Consider the following 21,143-nt stretch of genomic DNA (forward strand, 5'->3'; position numbering starts at 1 on the left):
TTTTATGCTAACAGTGACAGTAAATGCATATGTCGTTCATGCAGCGTATATAGTAAGTCCTTGCTTCTATTACCGAAATGATCATTTTTTTGGGAATAGTGAAAGCGATAGAAGGAACACATGTTCAAAATCTTGCGTTGCAATCGTTGTAAAGCTTGTGAAAGCTTTTATAGAAAAAGTACTGCATTTAGACAAAGATTTCATTACGTTATGTCCATAGTGTTACGGGACGCTGAACTAAAGAAATCTTTTAAATTTTTTTTTTTTTTTTTTTAGAAAATAATTTGTTTTGCTTTCATAATCGATGCTGAAGCTAGCTGATGCTGTTTCGTATAACTTGGCTAGCTACGATAAGTTGCGACGCTTCGACGACGTTGTCTTAAAAATATTTAATTTAATTTTATACTTTTTGTTTTTACATTTTTTGTTTTTTTTATTTTTCTTTTCTTTTCATTTTTTTTTTTTTTTTGTTTTGTTTGCTGATTCTTATTTTCAAAACATTCAGTTTTTAATTTATCAGCAACAGTTTTTCTATAATTTCTTGTGTTTTAATTTAGTGAAAAATAAATAAGATTTGTGATAAAAAGAAATGAGTAAAAATTTATCACGCCTGTATATGACCTACAAACACATAAACGTTGAGCATCCATTTATACGCTGATCTATATTTGTATGCTTTTATGTTAGATATATATTTATATATATAAATATATATATATATATATATATATATGAATATATGAATATATGAACACATATGCACGCACACAGAGTACAACGTCTCATATATGTACGTCGTGCATATTTGTGTATTTACACATATAACGGTGTAGCATCAGCCTTAGTGGCATCTAAGAATTTAGTTCAAGTGCCAAGCAAATAATAGAAAAAAAGTGTTACGTTGAAAAGCAAGTACAACAACCAAGAAAATTTTTATAGAAAAGAAATACACAAGAAAAAAAAAAAAAATAACAAAATCGAAAAGAAGAAAAAGCAAAGCAAACACAACAAACTTAAAAAAAGAATGCTAGAAAAATAAATAAAGGAAAAAGAAAGCGAAGAAAGGAAATGCTTATATATATATATATATATATATATATATATAAATAAACATATATGTGTATATAAATAAATATATATATATATATATATATATTATAAATATATATTTTTGTGAAGATTTATATGCCTATATAACATAAATCTCATATGTAGATATGTTTAATACGTGTGTATGAAAGAATACATGAAAGAATACCAAATAAAAAAAAAATAATAAAAAAAAAGAATAAAAAAAAAGATTATTTTCTTCCACGCATAATAGTGCAAGTTATGTACTCACCAAAATATCTGTAATGTGCATACAAGCAAACTAAATAACTACACCTGCTAACATTGTGTGTAAGACATAAACATGTCACCAATTTCTCAACAACAATAATATAAAAAGAAGGTATTAAAGAAAAGTGAAAAAAAAAAAAAAATAAAATAAGTAAAAAAGGAATAGTGAAGAGAAAAAGTCGAAGCCTTCGCAATACCCATCATACCGGCTATCAATTATTTAAAATAAATTGCCTTTCAATTTGTTCTCGCTTACTGAACGGATGCAGTGTTTGCAATAAAAAGTGTTTTGCAACAACTATGTGATATGTTTGATGTGATAGATGGAATTGAATTGAATTGAAATGCATCACTTGCAACAACTGAATTAGAAGACGAAGAAAGACAAGAAGTACTACTTACATCGCCTATATGGGATAAGGTATAGTCTGAGAATGTATTGACTTTATTTCAAAAAAAAATTTATATAAATTGAGTGGCATTGTAAGCTTCAATTTCATTAGATTATCTGTATAACGGCCGATTAAGATATATAAAAATATGTTACGTATACAAATACGTATCAAAAGCCTCGAAATCGAAGCGACCTGTTTCCTTCTTTTGCATGGAATCTCTTTAATAGTTTATCCCTCACACCATATAAATTCATATATATATATGGTCATATATATATATATATATATATATATATGTTTTAACTTTTAATATTTACATTTCAGTTTTTCCGTCTACACGTAACGCACAATAATATATTTTTAGATTATATGCTTTATACTATTATATTATGCTTTATACAAATACACATATAGACATTACATCTATATTATATATACATTATATATATGTACTATCAGTTAAATTGTATTGCTTTCTACTTTTTGGATTATTTCCTTCGCTTTCGTACTTTAAACTCTGTTACATCCGATCTTAGAGCTAGTCCTTCAACTAAATATTCTTCGATTTATTATTGTCTACGATATATGTTACAACTGCTATCGAAATTTGCCATAGCAAATATCTGAAATATTTATAGCGTATTTGGATGCGTAGTAGAGGACTTTCTCAAAATAGGACAATCTAGTCTTAGCAGTTTAAGTAAACTTAAGACATTGGTACTCTCTGTTTTTTTTTTTTTTTTTTTTTTGATATACCTATTTAAACTAATCCACAAAGCACATTGTCGCTTATAACAAAGCAAGTCGGATTCTGCAGGTTAGTTGATGATGGATGTATGTTTCCAAATCCATCCGGCAGCATTTAAGGGTTAATGCCATTCTAACATAGTATTTTGTTTAGAAAGTACTTTGTATGGCAAATGAAGTAAATATCAAATGGATTTAGGTCGAAGCTATTTTATATTATATCTATCAGTAAACGATATATATTTATATATATATTATATATATACGTATATTTATTTATTAAAAGTTTTGCAAGGCCCAGAAGGAAACTTCGTATGCCCCACAAAGTATATAAAGTTGTGATTCCGTCTGTCCATCTGTTCGTCTATCCGTTTGCCCCTCTATCCGTACATGCTCTCTCGCTTTACTCATAAAATACTACACACACACACGCACACACCACATAAACTTGCGCGTTTTTCTGCAAAATAGGAAAAATCAGCCGCGCCCCCTACCAATATTATAAAGTATAAAAATTTATTTGTTTTTATTTTAGACTTTTTTAACATAACGGAGAGGTATATAAAAGATTCGGTCGTGATTAAATATAATATTTTTACTTGCTTAAATTGTGGTAAATGGTTAGCTGATATTTTTTATTATTCGGGACAAAAGTGAAGAAGTCATTCTGAACGAAAAAGATAAGAAAAGTATCTGCAATTTTGTTAAAACGACCAGAATTGCTATCTAGTCTACCTTTAAAAAAAAGAAATGCTCATCCTACTATTCAGTTGTACAACTCGCTTCCTTAGTCTAAATAAATTGCAATAAAAATAATAATAATAACATCAGAATATGTCTAGGAAAACCTGTATTTGAGTTCAATATTCGATATCAGTTTAATTGAAAGGGGACAACATTTTATGTAAATCGTTTCTTGTTTGATTCAAATTGTTTCACAACATAACACATCACTCGATAAGCTTGTAGGATGATATACATATGTAAGATAAACTATTGACTAATAATGAATTCACATGATTTTTACATAACACCATTTTTTATATGATATATGACAGCGGTAACTAGTTTACAAGTTATCGAGACGAAAAGATAGGCAAAAAATTTGAATTTCGTTAATAGTGGCGATATCTGTATGTCATCGCTCGAACTTGTTGAGTGATTTGCTAATTTTTTGTAAATTTTATTATATATCAATCAATGATGTGTACTCTTCGTTATTTTTTATAACAAATCCCAAGGGCGTTTTTAAAATCCTTTGTAGACAATAATATGACGTCGCTTGAAAGAAACTCATAAAGAGTAGTAACTGATTTTTTCTACAAAACCAAACCAGCGATTGAAACAGATGAAAATCTATGATATAGAGCGGGTACCGAACTATTTTCTATGTTTTACATGTGGACAACCGCATAGTCGAGTAAATAAGAGTCGCGACGTCCAAGTTTGTGTTAAAATTTCAATGCGATTTGACTGTGACGATTCTGTTAAGCGAAGATTCTGCTGCGGAACATTTCTTTAAGCGGCGAAGTGTTAACCGGCTGTGGAAGAACGAATCAGTTCACCTTTCATCGTCGACATATCTATGCAAACATAAATACGAGTTTTGAGGCGTATGTAAATGTAAGGCCGCTATTGACAGCCTTAAAAAAAGCGATTTATTGATGATTTAGCTTTGGATCGAAGGAATCATAATAGAAATAGAAATCATAATCTACTTGCCTATAGCTACTTATTCAGCGTCTACATCTTGCAGAATTTCTAATAAATGTTTATCTTTTTGGCGATTGGCGAGCTTTTGAGTGAAAAATTTAATAAAGAAGAATTAAAAAAATATTATCACGGGCCGGGAGCCCGTCATTAAATGTCGTATACCCCCTTAGATAATTCACGGCAAGTGGTCTGAAAGATAGTGTAGTTTTTAGGTCAAAACATGTTAATGTCATCACTGTCATCAAAATGTCTTCAAAAATTTACGCTCTGAAAGTTAAACCCTATTAAATAAGACGGACAGACAGACAGTCAAGCTTAAATACATGCAGAAGCTCATTGTGTATCACTTTTTGAATCACCTCACAAATCGATCGGTATAAAAACAGATGAGTCTAACTCAACTCCTTTCGTGTGTTGCATCCATCCGTCCCTTGTACCATAAGCAGGGGTAGAGTACAAAAATTCGAATATTTTCGACACCATTATACACGTGCTAAGTCTGTATTTTTTTTGGCTATAAGCGAATTATGAGCATTGAGATTCTTTTACTTAATAGTGTTTGTATGCAGATCTTATTTTCCTTTTCAAATGTGTAATAACTTTATGTATCTGCCAGCAGTGAGTGGACTTGGAAATATGTTAATATTGTTCCGGAAATCCTAAATCCAGCTCATTCCGGATAATTAATTTTCCCAAATAATAAATTGCCTAGAGAGGGAAAAACCAAGTACAGGCGCGTCATGCTGCTGCCGGCCGAGGAAAACGATTACCGGAAAAGCAGGTTAACGGATTAAAAATGAAGCCATGAAATTAGGTCATAGTAATATGCTCGTAAAAATGTATATAAATAGACTATTTTCGGAAGGCCGAATTAGTCGGACAAGAACGTTTGAGTCGAGATTACTGCCAAAATAATTTGTGAATAATCCTACGGTTAAGGAATATAATTGTAAATAAAAAAATTTGAAAGTGTATTTCTCTTGAAAAGAATATCCGCGGTCTAGTGGTACGAGTCCTATACCTTAGAAAAGTGAAATTCGTAACAATATTATAACAAGTTAGTATATTTTCTTTCTTTACTGAATATTTCTATCTCTTCTCTAAACATGAAGGCACTTAAATTCTATAGTGATCTTAGAAGAGAGAGAGAGAGAGAGAGAAGAATATTAAGAAGATCTTGCTTGTATTTTGCTTAAAAGCACTATTTTAACGAGTTTGCTAGGATATTAAATTGTGTTCCAATATTAGCTGAAAGACACAACAATTAACTTAATTAAGTCAACTGTGCTATGATTGTTTAAATAGATTAACTGCTTAACTATCCCACTTGCTTAATTAACACATTTTTTCCAAAATTTTTTTCCACTTGAAATAGTGGAGAAAAATTTTTATTAATCTATTCTCGCTAAGTATATTTGTTAGACGCTAAAGAAACTGATTTCTCTTCATGAGCTACTTATTAATGCTATGAAACATATGTTTCGGTAGTAGAAGAAGAAAAAAATAAAAAATCTAATTAATGTTTTTTTTTTTTTTTTTATTTGCATTCGCAAGTTTTCCCCATGAATGTGTTTAAAAAAAAAAAAAAAGAAAAAAATAATGTCATGAATTTTTCGGCATAATTTCTATATTTAAATTTTCCCAAACCGATGACGATGGCCTTCATACACTCAAGAATGCTGCAGATAATTCTACGAACTGAAAATGTGGTGGAAAGGTTTATATTTTAATGCAATTATGTCCAAAATATATACATATATATATATATATATATATATATTTATATATATAATGTAGTAAACTTTTTTTTAAAGATTTTTCGGAAACAATAGCTTAAAAAAAAATAAAGAAAGAAATTTTAAATATTAAAGACATACATACGAAAATGGCTCATCTCCCATGATTTCCGACGTTTAACCTAATAGGGACGATTCATATGCATTTTTTGAAACTAGAATTTTCTCTAAAAGACACAAAAACACACAGATTTCTGTGCTTAGATGTTCACAAACAAAAATCAAAAACATGTTTATATGTATATATATACTCTATGAAATTTCAAATGCTTATAACGAAATGTTACAAACGGATTAAAAAAGTTAGTTTGCTATCATCCTCTAATGTTAGATATAAAAAAAAAGTTTCGCATAAAATTTGCATATTTTTGTAGTCATGCATACATTTATACAAGTTTTTTTCTTTTTTTTTTGTTGTTTTTCGTTTTGCTTTTGGGTGAATATTTAAGCTAAATGGCAGAGGAGCCATGATGGTTAAATAAAAAAATGTACCTGATTGTTTAAGCGTTTAGTCAATTATGCTGAGTGACTATCGTGAACCTTTCACTCAACAACTCTTCTGCACAAAAAGAAAAAAAGAACACAAAGATGCAAAGGAAACTCGCAATACTTGACAAAGTGTTACGTAGATCTATACGTGTTGGGTGGCAATGTACAATTTTTTTCGTAAGACTACGCCGGTTAGTAAGTACACAAGTATTTTGTATCTTATTTTTTTGCCATAAAATATTAAATTGTCTTTTTAAATAAAGGCTTACTTTTCATGGGAATTCTAATATGGGAGCGATTCAAAAATCTTATCCATTATGGTCCACACTTAGATCAATAAACACGGCCAAGCCACTATTTTACATCAATGTTCGTTTTTAAATATTAAAAACTATATTTTTGTGACATAGAAAAGCTTAACAGAAATTTCGCTCGAACGCTTATAAGCAGTGAGCGTACCAAAAGTAATCCCATCTTGTCCAAATTTCTTCAATTTCAAATTCTTTATTAATATGCACTACTACTACTATTTTTCACTCATTTTTCTTGACAAATATTAAAAATTATGAATTGCTAATATGTCGCATCATATGAGTAGAAGTAGTCGTGAAAATAGTTTGACATGAGTAGGCGCTTTCAAAAGCCAAGATTTTACGTTACCCGATTTTAGAAAGTGTTAATTGGATAAGCGTTCAACGGCGCTCCCAAGGGGCACACAAAATCCCCATGGAAGACGGCCCTAATTACTACTCCTGAGATACGGGAAATGAGAAAAAAATTGCCTTAATTCTGGTCCGAGTCGAGACCCATCTAATTGGTTACAGTGTTATCCACGAAACTTTTGGGTAATCACAGCCACCATGATACTCTCCGAAAGGTTGTGCACAACATTTAAACAAGAGAACGTAGTCCCCGTAATCTAATGGGAAATGCTTTATAAATACTAGGAGCAATGTGTTTTCGGGCAACTTGACCTCAATGAATAGTTAAAAATTGTATATAAGCAATTAGCATATGCTTATAAAGCTCTTAGTGTTATCACATTGAATATGGCCCAAGCTACGCTTGCCATTCTTGTTGGTCGATAAATATTCAATTCTTAAATTTAAGAACCATAGGCGAGTATGTATGTGTATAGGGGCTACTACGCATGGTTAAGGGTTTCGGAGCATTTATAACCCTGGAAAAGGATTGACTATGAAAACAATTTGATCCAATCGCTATACAGTCGGATTCTTTAAACGTACAAAGTTTCATTAAAATATCTCAAAATGTGCCGTTTCGAATTTGAGTGCAGATGGACGGATGGACAGTCTTACCAAAGGACAGGCTTAAATCTCATTTACAAAATGATTGTGTTAGTATATGGAAAGCTGTTTATATATATCTTAAATCGCTTGGAGTATTGTGTGCAGGAAGCCCAGAACTTAAAAATGAGGAATTTATGATGCAAACCCCATTAGGGAAGCGATGGTCTCAAACATTCACAAAAGATTAGATATCCTTATTTATATCCATATATATATATATATACTTGTATACTAGATACGTAATATGTCAATATGTACTTACCACACCCACCTATTCGAATAGCACGTATTTCTGCCTTATTATCAATAGTTGCTTTGGGTTTATACTTTTTATAGGTAACGCGTTGTTGATGCAATCAAAATGCATTCTTTTCAAAATGTATTTTACTCTTTAAGCCTGAGAACAATCTAAATTTCATTGTTTGCTTAAATTATTATTTTCGTTAGAGAGTCTTAAAGATTTTTTCTCGACATTAAATTAAGATGAAAGAGGTCATGTTGTCTTGCGATTTATTCTTGCTTCTTCTCTTTGCCAATGTTTTTTGTCAACGTTAAAATAAATAAATAAGAAGCAACAAAGAAAATTGCCTGAAGGTTAAGTCGACCATTGTATACCTACCGTATTGAGTGGGTGAGAAGAAATTGTTAAGTCTTTCCCTCCGACATATGTTCCCCCAAAATTTGAACAATTTTGTGTTTCAAAAAAAAAAAATTAATCAAACCTTTCTATCAAATTTGAGTTTTGTATTTTATTTGTGGGAACATTTGAAATTCCAGAACGGATACGGATACGATTAAATTCACATTATTTACGGGCAACTATATTTTCAGTGTGTAGTTGTGAATGCTGTTATCGAATGAATTTTCATTCAGCCATACTCATGGGTAAAGAGATTTAACTGAAACAGAACAAAATTTTGCACTTGCACCCACCAAGCGATAGATTAGCTCCGATTTTTATCAGTTCGAAATTGTAGCCTATTGTATACATTGTATTTTCTCTTCCGTTCCATGTTTGCAAAATTTTTGATTATTACGGGTCTTCTCTTTGAACGGAAAGATCTTGTGCGGCTTGTGCAAGTTTGCAGTTTATAATAATCTACAATACTTGGACAAATTGACAGATGAACATGACTGGATTGAATTGTAATCCTTATTATATAGTTGTGGATGTTACAAATGAACTACAAATCAATTTATCCCTAATCTGTGCTTGAGTGATACAAAATCCGATTGTAAGACGTAGAAGAGTTAAGATATTTTCTCATGTCAATAGTACTAAGTCAATATCGTTATTATTTAGTTGTGAGCAGCACGTAGGTAAGACCGTAACGTATTCTTGATTGGTGTGTTCCCTTATCTTGTTTGCTTTCTTCTTCGTTCGTTCAAGCACAACAGAAGAACTTTAATTAAATTCTTAAAATGTACACTTAACAACCTTATTAAAAATTATCTTTTATATATTAAAAGGATTTTACATTGTACATAGAAATTGGTAGAGAACTTTCAACTTTTATAAAAGAACACAGTTCCATCAAAAAAGTTGAAATTTAAAAGGCAGAAAAGAACAAAAAGGAAGGGTAAACACACAGGCTTGCAAATGGTAACAATAATTAGACGATATTTTTACATAACATTTCCACATATTATTCTTTAGGATGAGAGTAGAAATGCCTAAATTTAACTTTGAATTTGATTGACGGACACTGTTCTCGTGAATTTCTTATAGTCACAAAACCATAAGTTCTCTCTCTACATAAGTAATCGAGTAGGTAAGAGTCGAGACTGTCAGATCGGGAACCGCGAGTTTATCAAATCTCAAATACCGTAGAGTTTACTTTGTGCGTGGATGATCGGGCGATCGGGCATATATTCGATAGGTTGGGATCACTTCCTGATCTCTTTCTCTTTCTTTACTTTTTTCTCTCTCATCCGATCATCGTCTGATACGTATACGGGACAATTCCTCGAGTGATTATTGATCATTTCAAAAAAAAAAAAAAAAAAAAAAAAGAGAAAAGTCCTCGCGTCCATAATCTTTTTCTGAAGAGCAGCATTTGCCGTCACACGAACACAACTATAAAAGTAGTTAGACACTGTATATATAAATTTGAAACTTATCGCAAATAGATAAAACCGATTAAAATTATATATGACGCGGTGGCAAAATCTCATCTCAAAATCCATCATCTTTACCTTAAAGCACAAACTTGAAAAAAAAAAAACGAAAAGTAAATAAATTTCCATGGCCTGTAATAAATATTGAGCTTGACAGGATAAGCATGGAAATGTATATCGTCTTGTGGCTTATAAGTAATGAGGAAATAAGGCAAAAAAGTAAAGTATTCCTAATTTCAATAACGCTATCCACGTATGTTCTAGCTTTCGTATCATTTTTAATATGAAATTGTGTGCAAGCATTTCTAATGTGTTCGGCAAATTTGAAAGCGAGATCTTAAATTTTGTGTAATACATAAATGTACCATCGAACGGAGGAATATGTTTGCATCGATTCAGAATTTGCTGCTGATCACGAAAGAATATATATATTTTTTATATGATTTCTGAAGCTTTCCTCTGGATATTGTAAAAGACTTGATGAATTGAATATACTTTTATCGTTCAGCGATGGGTATAAAAAGGAGACTTGAATTGATTCTTAGTGCTATCAATATAATTAGAATCTGCTTGAATGCAAGATTCGAATATTGTTTTCTTATTGTAACAGTTATTCATTAATTACAGACATTGTCAATTGCAGTTTTCCTATAGGTGGGAAAAATCTCATCATTTATTTCCTTTTCTTCTTTGCTCACTGTATTTGAATGATGCGACATTTGAAGTAAAAATTCTCCACACAACTTAATTAATTATTAGAGAAAATTACAAAAAAATATATTTGTGTATTTGTCTATATACGAAAGAATTCAGTCAAAAATGGGAAAAAAGTAATCGTTAACTTTGTTTACAATTTTGCTTTATTGTACCCTACACCACTTGTGCTACGAGAGTATATTAAGTTTGGGCGGATGCATGCAGCACCCGAAATGATTTGAGATAGACAAAGCACATTCCTAATCGATCTACGCTTGTCTGTCCGTCTTGCTTTCTTCTATTCAACCCGTAAGCCTCAATTTTTGAGTTATTTTGATGAAATTAAGTACACGGATGTGATCGAAAAGTGTCTCGAAAAGAGTCGAGAGAGTTGAATTGCAATATTCGAACGAACAAGACCGGAAGGAAGATTAAAGCACTGTAAATTTATATTTCTGTAAATAATTTGCCGATAGATCTGTTAAGAATTGTAAATAAAACTTGTACTATCTTTAAAATCACAATTCAGATGTACGAACTTAATGGCAAAAGGAGTTTCATAAATGACGTAATGTTCATCAAAGACGTTTTACGCTACAGTATGTTATATTACGTAAATGTTGTTTGAGCAAGTCTTAAAAATTTTGGTAATTTTTTTTAAAAAGGTCATCGTACAAATACTTAATAAATAATTTCCAATAAGCACGAATGCAATAATTAGGCAAGGCCGACTGCTAGACATTTTCCACCACTTCCGATGATACAAAAGTTGCACTTATATTGGAGGATACTCAAGCGTCAATGTGGCCGAATTGTAGCAAATTTTTTGTAAAAAAATTTTATTATATTCCAGATGCTTCCGTCATAAGAAACCACAAATTAGAATGACGCGATACAAGATCTTGCTTTCATGAGAGCCCCTATATATGGTGCGGTCTAAAAAATAGATCGATATGATCGATATTACCTATGGTTAGTCTACTAAGGATCAATTTTCATCGTAAAATATTAAAAATTTGATCTTTTTTGCCTTCGTAAAGACCGTTACGGCATTAGAACCTTCTCGTGGATTAGGATGCAAAAAATAGACTTATATGATCCAAATTCGTTAGGGTTAATTTTTATGTAAAATTATTATTATGCAGATTTGTAGATTTAAGAAAAGAATATATGCAGGGACACTAGACGGATAGACAAGCTTACATCGATTCGGAAAATAAAAGTCCTTAATATTCCCCGTACAGCTGGTGGTGCAGGGTATAGAATGCTCAACAGTAACTTTGCGAAGTTGCTGATGCGTTCGTTGAAATGAGTCGCATCCTCATGTGTAAGATGATTTCGCGGAAGCAAATGTCACGAGTTTAGCAATAAAAGCAAAAATTCTTGCCTAATAAATATACATTAAGTAATAATTTTTAATTAAAATTAACGGAAACATTAAATCTTATTAATAAAATTACATTGAAACAGTTGTTGCTTTTTCTCGCTGAACTTTAAAGCCTCTCCAAAGAAATAGTTCGCATATGATGTGAGATAACAGCAAATATGGAGCATTTTCTTACTAAGCAGTACATCTTCCCATTCAATTTTTTTTGTTTCCTCTTAATTCATCAGCAAGTTATAAAATAAAAAAAAAAAAAACTTTTTGACTACTACTAATACTGATATATATTCCATTTCATTTAATTTCTTCTTATTGCTTTCGTTGATGTACGTAAACCGCTGCATTTTATGGACATTTTCCATAATAGTTTATAAACGTTTCATATCCTTTTTATAATTTGAAAATTTCAACTCGCTCAGAAGATTTAGCGAACGCGTGAACACATTCGTAAAACTTTTGTTTGGCATTTTTATTGACTATTAATCTAAAGTATATCATGCAATTTCACAGAGATTGATTTTATATCCTTATTGTATGTAATTGTAACTGTCGCACATCAACGAATAGATTTAGAAATTGCTTTCCAAAATCATTTTCCGTACCAGTCTATATAAATATTTTATAGGAGTGATAATGTCACTCCTTCGTCACCGCACAATTGCTAAACTTACATTACTATTTATTGATAATTCATTTTATGTACAATATTGCGAGCAACCGGTGCGGGACAAGTAATTTTCTTTATTGTATTAGGTGCTTGCATGTATTGCATGAGCATTTTTTCACTTGAAAAAGGCATTTCTTGAAAAAATTGGTACAATTTCTTTCCATATTTCTGGCAATGTGGCGATACCGTGTCGTAGGAACGATATTGGTTGGGCAGCGATCCAAACATCAACCCATATTCTCACTTCTTTCGCATTTCGAAACCGGGTACTAGCTGCAGTCATGCTGCATCGACCTGAACAAGTGCTATTCACAAGGCGCTATGATTGGTGAGTACATGTGCGAGTGAGAGCTGCAACAGTGTATCCCTGACAATTTTTGCGTGCCCTGTCACGCAAGATGTGCTAGTTAGTTAGCTCTTATTGCTCATATTTTTTGCCGCAATTGACGTCAATAGATAACTGCTAGACTAACAGTTTCATTCGGCTTTAGCAGCTCGTGATACAAACACATATATACACCTTGCTGATCCCACCGACAAAACAAGCAAACAGCAAAACTTTGATAGCCCCGAATAATCCGCTTCGTCACAGAAGACTCTTCCCTTTTTGGCAGGCAAGTCATGAAACTGCGATGCTGAACCGGTTCGAAATGGGATTTTCAGTTAATTCGCATGGTAGTCAATTTCCTTCCTTTTGGATCTTTTCCATCGCATGTAAATTGATTCATTAACTGCTAAGCTGTTCGTAGGTTCTTTGCGAGTTTGAGGTAACTACCGTTCAATATAATATCTTTCAATTCATTGCTTTCAAGCTTTTTGTACATTTTATACAATAAAATTTAAACTCACATGCTTATTACGTGACTTTGTGTAAGATTTAAGTATATATAGCCAGCTACAGAACTGATACGCTTTCCATATCGCGTTAGTAATATGACAGTTGCGTGGATTTGTGTGTGTAAGATTTCTCATGGCTAGTAAGCCTTTCAGAGACAGATTTAATTTTTAATATTTTATGATGAAAATTGGTCCAAATTTAACAAAACAATTAACAGTAGAGATTTTGGACCATTCGGGTCTATTTTTACCATAGGAAGCAAGTCTTACATGGTCTAATTTCTAGTTTTTTATAACGGAAACTGAAAAATAGTAAAATTTTGTCGAAGTAAACACAAGTTGCAAAATTTTGGTTTATATCATATTATATTTTGAGCTTCCTCTAATATGGGGGACTTTCATGAAAAGTATATCTTTGTCGGAAAACAATATATATACTTTTTGATGTATTGCTACCAAAACGAGCAAATAATTGTATTAGACAAAGTGATGTAGGGCATCAAATAGTCGGCTTTGCCCCAGTGTAATGTCCTTATTTGTTTTATTATTAGGTTATAGAAAAGTTTAAATGATTCTATATAATATTTTATCTATATAATATTTTAGGTGAAAATTAGCCGTGTTAAACGAGGGACGCCTGTAAATGTAATAGTAATAATATTTTATTACTTTTTAATGATTTCCACTTTATTTTGCAATTCATTATGATTGTTTACTAATAAACGATAAAATATTTCAAATATTCGTATATTCATATACAAGGTTTTTAGAAAATGTGTCTTTTAAATGCACGCTAATGGTGGATATATCGATTTAAAAATGTGTGGCATTAGCAGTTGAGTAAGAAGTAAGAATTGCGACTACCAAGTTAGTCAAGTGCTGCGATAAAGTTCTACCTAAGTCGTAGCCATAGTTAATGCTCATAAAGGCATAGCATCAACTAGGCCGTGTCCACAATTACCATCTCGCTATGCCTTTCTCTTTTCTCACTTCCCTCTGACCGTCACCGTGTTACATGAATCGAGGGCCATCGACTGAGTAAATAAAAAATTGCTTAACGATCTAAACTGTAAATATAATTTCTGAATAAGTTTCTGAATAAGTTTTTTTTAAATTTAATTTAAGAGTGAATTGATTTTAATGCTTTACTTTCATTATCAACTTAATTTACTGGTCTTTGCTTGTGTAATGTTTATAAGCTGCCATATTATCTCATTTAATATGATGATGATAATTTTTTGTAAATCCATTTGAAATATTTGCTTAAAGTGGATTTAAAAAAAAAAAAAACAAAAACAAAAACAAAAACAAAAAAAAAGAAGAAACGAAACGAAAAAATTCAATTTATTTAACAAATGATTTTATGTAATCTCAGCAATTTTCATGTGTCTGCCTATAAGTAAAAGTGTATTAATATATCAAAGGCTTCATCTGACATGTGCCTGAAAACAATAATATTTTAAAAGAAGCGAGATTGTGTACGGCTTAAACGAATCTTTTGACTCCTACTGCTACAATGCTTGCTTTTTAATAGCAACGGATATCCAACACTGCTAGGCCATATCTTAGCGACGAGTGCAATATCACACAACTAAGAAATTGAATTTATCCTGTATGAGTGAACAGTAAAAATTCGTTTAATATTGAATAAAATTTCCGAAGAGTACAAAAATTAAAAAAAAAAAAAAAAAAAAAAAAAACTAGTTACACAAGCAACAGTAATAACGGTGGATATCTGATTTTCCGGAATTTCGGTTAATTGTGAGTGTAGTAGACTTGGGAAAAATATATATATGGTTCTTTTACTAATTTAGATATAATTTTTCTTCTTATTTTTAGTGATAGATAATTGAATGAATTTTCGTTACTCATGCTTATAGAGAATATTTGCAGTTTATTGTAGACGCGCCCACGTCTTCTAAACAATTCATAGACATATAATATTAACAAGTAGGATGTATGCAACAAAATGAACAAGGCAGAGTGTTACGTTAATGCAAACTAAATGAGAAAGGAGATGAGGAAAATGATGAGAAGGCGTAAAATCAAAGATGATCTGTGTTGCAAAAGCAAAAATAATAAAAACGAAGAAATCCTAAAGTTTTCATATTTTGAAGAAATTTTAAAGTACGCTTTTGTTTTGCCAGTTATAATGGATGAGATTGCAAAATGTACGATACCATGTAGCAAAAAACTAAAGCAAAAACAAAAAAAAAAAAAAAAAAAAAGAACAATTCGTTAAAAAAAAACTCATGGATGTGAAAAACAACAGGAAGTGCATGTATGTTTTATACATATATATATATATATATATAAGTGTATCTGGTATCATAAATAGTCTGTGAGAAAAATTTTTCTTCCACGGAGCTTTTTTCTTTTTTCTTTCATTTTTTGTATGCATTACGTATATACCTAAGTGCACTGGTAATGTTATTTTGCAAGTTTATGATGCAATTTTATTTGATAAAAATGAACACTGAAAATTCTTCTCGGTAAACACGGCATCTGCGCGTATCTTATACATATCGTGCATATATATATACATATCATATTTATATACTACACATTTCGTATAAAAAAAGAGTTTAAGTGCAAACAAATGCATTTATGGACTTTTTTGTTTTGTTTTTGTATTAGAAACACAATGTAATAGTGGCTTCGCTGCTCTTCATTTTTATAAGAAATCAGGTAAAATCACTTATTTTTAACACAAAGAAAAACTTATCAAAATGTATGTAATAAAAATTATAAAGTCAATAACGTCTACTCTGCGGTACCGTACTCTATCGAATGCAAATCCTTATACTATGCATTAAATTTTGTTTAGTACTTTTTTTTATATTATTTGTTACGATTCTTAAGAAACATATTTTAGAGTTTAACGAACCTACACCACCCACCTACATTTGTGATATAGGGTATATTAAGTTTGTACGGACTTATGTTAAAACCTAGAAGGACTTGAGATATACTCATTCCTTACTGTGCCGATAGATTCAGAATCACTTTTGGAACTTGTCTGTCTGTCGGCCCGTTTGATGTGTGACCATGAAGCAATAGGTCGCAATTTTTGAGAGCTTTTGTCTAAATTTAGTACATATTGACATGTATCGATCTAAGGACAATCACTATTAAAAATGATTCGAACCGAAGGATTTTTGCGGCCACTCTCCATACTCCATGAAAAATAATTTCATTCTAAGGAACTGTGATAAAAAAAGCTTAATAAGAGTATTGTGACATTCTAAGTTGCTGAGCTTTTTGAATCGGGCTATATTTTGATTCTTTTGCCTTATAAACGTTCCTACGGAAACTGAATTTTCATATGGTTAAATGGCCTAATTTTCAATATTTATTGATGATAATTCGCGCATAATAATAATTTAAGGTAAACAATAACCTTACCCGATCTCATAAAACGGTCTTGATGAAAAATAAGTGTGCGTATGGCAAAAATAGCCAATTTTTGACATTTTATGATGAAAATTGTTCCGTAAGAGTAATGTGATGTAAAACTTGGGACTTTCAGGAAATGCAGATACTTCTATGACGGCAAAGTCCAACTTGTAGTTTTTTATGATGCAAGCAAGTGGAAATTATTGAAATCGGCGACAAGTTAATTGAGTTTGCTAACTTTGGAATACGTCTGATATGAGGACTTTAATGGAAATTATGTATTATCAAGACAACGAATGAATGTCTGAATTAGACGACGTGATGTAGGATGTCAAATAAACGGTCTTGTGCCAATAAATGTCTTAAGGACGGATTATTTCGAAAATTGGGTTTATCTTAAATACTCTTACATCCGCATAAACTTAATATACCGCGTATGTATCGCAACTTATGTATGGTATCACGAAATTGAAGCGATCTGTTACAATCTAAAAAAGAAATTATGGCGATAAGAAACTGTTTGCGGGATTAAAGTGTGTTTTTCAAACGCTAATCAAGAGAGAATCCAAACAATCTAATCAACAATTGTGTGGTATATAGTATAGCCGAGGCGCTTCGAATTTCATTTAAAAAAAAAAAATTATTATGTTACAAGTTTTTCCGAATAAAGTGGAAGAGTTGTGGTAAGCGTGGATAAATTGCTTGAGGAAAGAAATAATAAATGGTTTGGACAATGAATTTGGAAAAAGTAAGTCAAGTGCACGGAAAAATACATTAAAGAATTTATTCGATTAAAAATTGTTTTCTTCACATTCATTTCGTAAAGTATTACGCAGTGAGAAGACATAAGTTTATAACTTACCAGCTAAACTTTGGTGAGGAATTTTGTTTTGTTTTTGAAAAAAATTGGTACACGTTTTCAGTTATTTTCTAAAGAAAGACAGCGAGATGTATGTATAAGAATTGAATGTCAAAAAAATAAAAGAAAGAAAAAAATTATTTACAACCCGTAGAGCACTGTATTAAGATCAAAGTAATACTGCCGTTAATAAAAAAAATATATAAAAAAAATAAACAAATAAATAATAAAAATTTTGAAAACACAATGAGATCCGTATAAAGGAAATTAAAAATGTTTTCATAGAAACTAATTTGGTGAACATTCACGATCGAACACAATTTCAGCACAAATTCAAAAATCAATTTCCCGCTTGCATCTTATTACCATACCGTGAATTGTAAATGTGTCAAGATGCAAAGGCCTGCTCTTAAAGTCAGGGTCGCCCGCAATTGTATCTTTGTTTAGAACAAGTACATCGAACTATCATCTTTTAATTGCATCATCAGCGTATTACATTATTGATGTTCCTCCATATAATTACGTATACTGTTCACGGTCTCCTCATAATGTTTTTCTTATTATTATCCTTAAAATAGATTACATTTTAGTAAATGAAGCTTATTTCCAGCATTCTCCCCAAAAGTGCTTCATCCTAAGATACACTGTACGTATATATAAGTAATGCGTTGTCATTGTAAGTTTGCGTAAAATGTTCTTAGTTCACGCAAATTGATTATATTATAAAAGTTAATTTTTAATTATGTAATTTATTTTTTATTTTCCGTTTTATTGTGCAAAAAAGAAACTTTTACGAATACAACTTACATATAATCATAAAACTAATATGGGTAAATTTATCCCACGTTTTCAAGCTGCTTATCTTGTAACATTTAAGAGGGCGCCGATAACCTGAATGGGAATTAAAAATAGTCAGCCCTCGCATATATCTCTTTTTGATTTCACCGCATTGACCTGTAATTCGCTTTATGCATGACCCTCATAATCGAAAACTTAATTATGAAATTATGATAAATCATTCAAGCAAGAACTATTTAATAAAATAGCTCTTAACGGCAGAAGACTATTGTCACGGTCTCAAAAAAAAGTATTCGAGTGCAAGTGAAAACAATCGGTCACGCTTAGCCAATTTTCTACAGCATGAAAATGTAGTCCCTTCTCTTTTTTAGTCTTTTTGAGGCTATCGGCGATGTATATAAAAATTCCAATCGAATATAATTTTCCTACTTGCCGTACTTGTTATTATTATTGTTACGATTTATTTAGACCAAAGAAATAAATTCTAGGACAAATAACGAGTCTATCGGTGCTCTTCTTTAGCCAGCACTCTTAACACTTTTGCATAACGCATTTACATAATACAAAACATACATCTATTATTACTTATCAATAATTATAAATTTTTTTTAATAACAAACCTTTAAATACCTAACAACAACAAACATGTAAGAAAATTATACGCGATCGTGACCGAATCTTTTATGCTAAAGCAAAAGTATTAAGTTGCAGTGGGCGAGGCTGATTTTCTCTGTTTTCTGTTACACGTACAAGAGACATCTTCTGAGTAACCGGACATATTGAAATAATAAAAAAAAAAAAGTATGTGACTCGGTTTTTTAATTACAAAAGTAGGTAAAAACCAAGGGATTCATTGGCTCGTTTTCAATTATTTTCGATTGAATTAACGAATTTGAAAACGTTTTCTTTTGTTTTTTGATAATCTATGGATTGTTTGCATTTGTTTTACGTGCGCACGTACAACTGCAAGTTACTGCAGGAAGAGAGCGACAGAATACGCAGATATTTACAACATTTACGGTAGTTGAAGACGAGTTACATACGAAGTGATAATCGATGCCCGTCAATAGGCAGAACAATCGTCAACATTAGCCCTGGCATACCAGAATGAGAAAATTGGTCAGCGCCACTTTTTCGTCCGTCTAGGCAAAGCAAGGTCCGTTTAGCACTTCATAGTTTAATCAATTTGCGGTTTTGAGGTAATCAGAGCAGTCATTAAGACGTCACTTTCCGCGTAGATAGTCAGTAAACAGTAAAATTCGGAGCTAGTGTTCGGCGTGACGCAATTCTGTTCGACTTACCTGACCTCGTCGTTTAAACTAGTTCAAGATTTTTTCTTCTGGATTACCCATTGGATTTGCGGGACTATGCAATTATCTTTGGTCTGTCTTATCGTTCAAGTAAAGTAGCATGCCTTCATAGGGTTAATGTCATCGTTTATTGAAGTTACGTGAGTCTAAAGTAATTTTCGAGAAAAATGTCGCAAACACTTTTTATCCAACCTAATATTGCATTAGTGTGTTTTTGTGTGAATGTCGTCGACGACAAGAAAATAAAAAAAAAATTAAAATAAACTGCACATACACATTATTATGTACATTTAATGTGATTTAAGTGTTAAAATTTGCTTAAAGTAAAATCGACATCGTGTTCTTAAATATTACATTAATTACTGAATAGAACAAAAAGGTGCCCGGAGATAAGATAGAAAAGTTTCATATGTTTTGTATACGTTCATTGCAGACACTGTTGGCAATTAACAAAAATTTCAACTTAATTTCCATTCAGTTATAGTTGGAAAATTTAAATATTTCAGAAGAGTGAACTGAAGTACATTTACGTGTAAAGCCATGCAACCTAATTAACCGCCAAATAAATACCATATGTACTACATGTTTTCTTCTCATTCATCTGCGCCACCCATCAGCAACGTTTTAACGGGTACATCTGTCACATTAACGTTAATTGTAATTTTATATCATGACATTAACTGATGATAAGATTTTATGTAAATTTTTTTTTTTTTTTTTTTAAAGAAAATGAGCATTTTACATACAATATACTTGTCTGCTTGCGTGCGTGCGGTTTTACACCTATAGATTTATGAATAATTCGATGTGACATTATTCAAGTGCAAAAATTATACATTTTACATATTTATATTTACATATAAACTTGTTAAATGAAAGCAAATAAAAAAAGAGCGTATTTATCGTAAAAGTGCCGAGCTTGGGTATAAGTTGTGCATACAGTGCTTTCTATTTAATGAAGCACATGTATCCAATTATAACGAAACGACTCAGGACAATCTTCAGGATAGAATATATCGGAAAAACGAAACGAATTCTATCGTTAACTTAATCACATATATTATCTGATTCTAAGGAATGAAAAATATTTTTGCTTGCATTTATTTTTAAAAGGTTATGTTTTAGGAAACACTTTCATTTACCCACTCATTCATGCAACAATACGTATTTAAATGATCTTTTACAACTTACGCATTGTTAAAACAAGAAAAAAACCAAAATTCGAAGTAACGGATCTACTCAATAATGTTCTTTTGCTGTTCTCAACGGACTAGATGTCTTCGTGGC

General features: G+C 31.3%; 1 protein-coding gene across 1 annotated transcript in view; it reads left to right on the plus strand.

The window, feature by feature from the left end:
* The first annotated feature begins 1,179 nt into the window (after positions 1–1,179).
* LOC119639931 overlaps positions 1,180–21,143 on the plus strand; it is a 153,337-nt gene continuing 133,373 nt past the window's right edge. The window contains exon 1 of the mRNA XM_038037664.1: positions 1,180–1,762. The gene's annotated coding sequence lies outside the window, so the exon portion shown is untranslated. The remainder of the gene's footprint in view (positions 1,763–21,143) is intronic.

This window comes from Glossina fuscipes, unplaced genomic scaffold (genome assembly GCF_014805625.2).
Source record: "Glossina fuscipes isolate IAEA_lab_2018 unplaced genomic scaffold, Yale_Gfus_2 0, whole genome shotgun sequence".
In the NCBI taxonomy this organism is placed as follows: domain Eukaryota; kingdom Metazoa; phylum Arthropoda; class Insecta; order Diptera; family Glossinidae; genus Glossina; species Glossina fuscipes.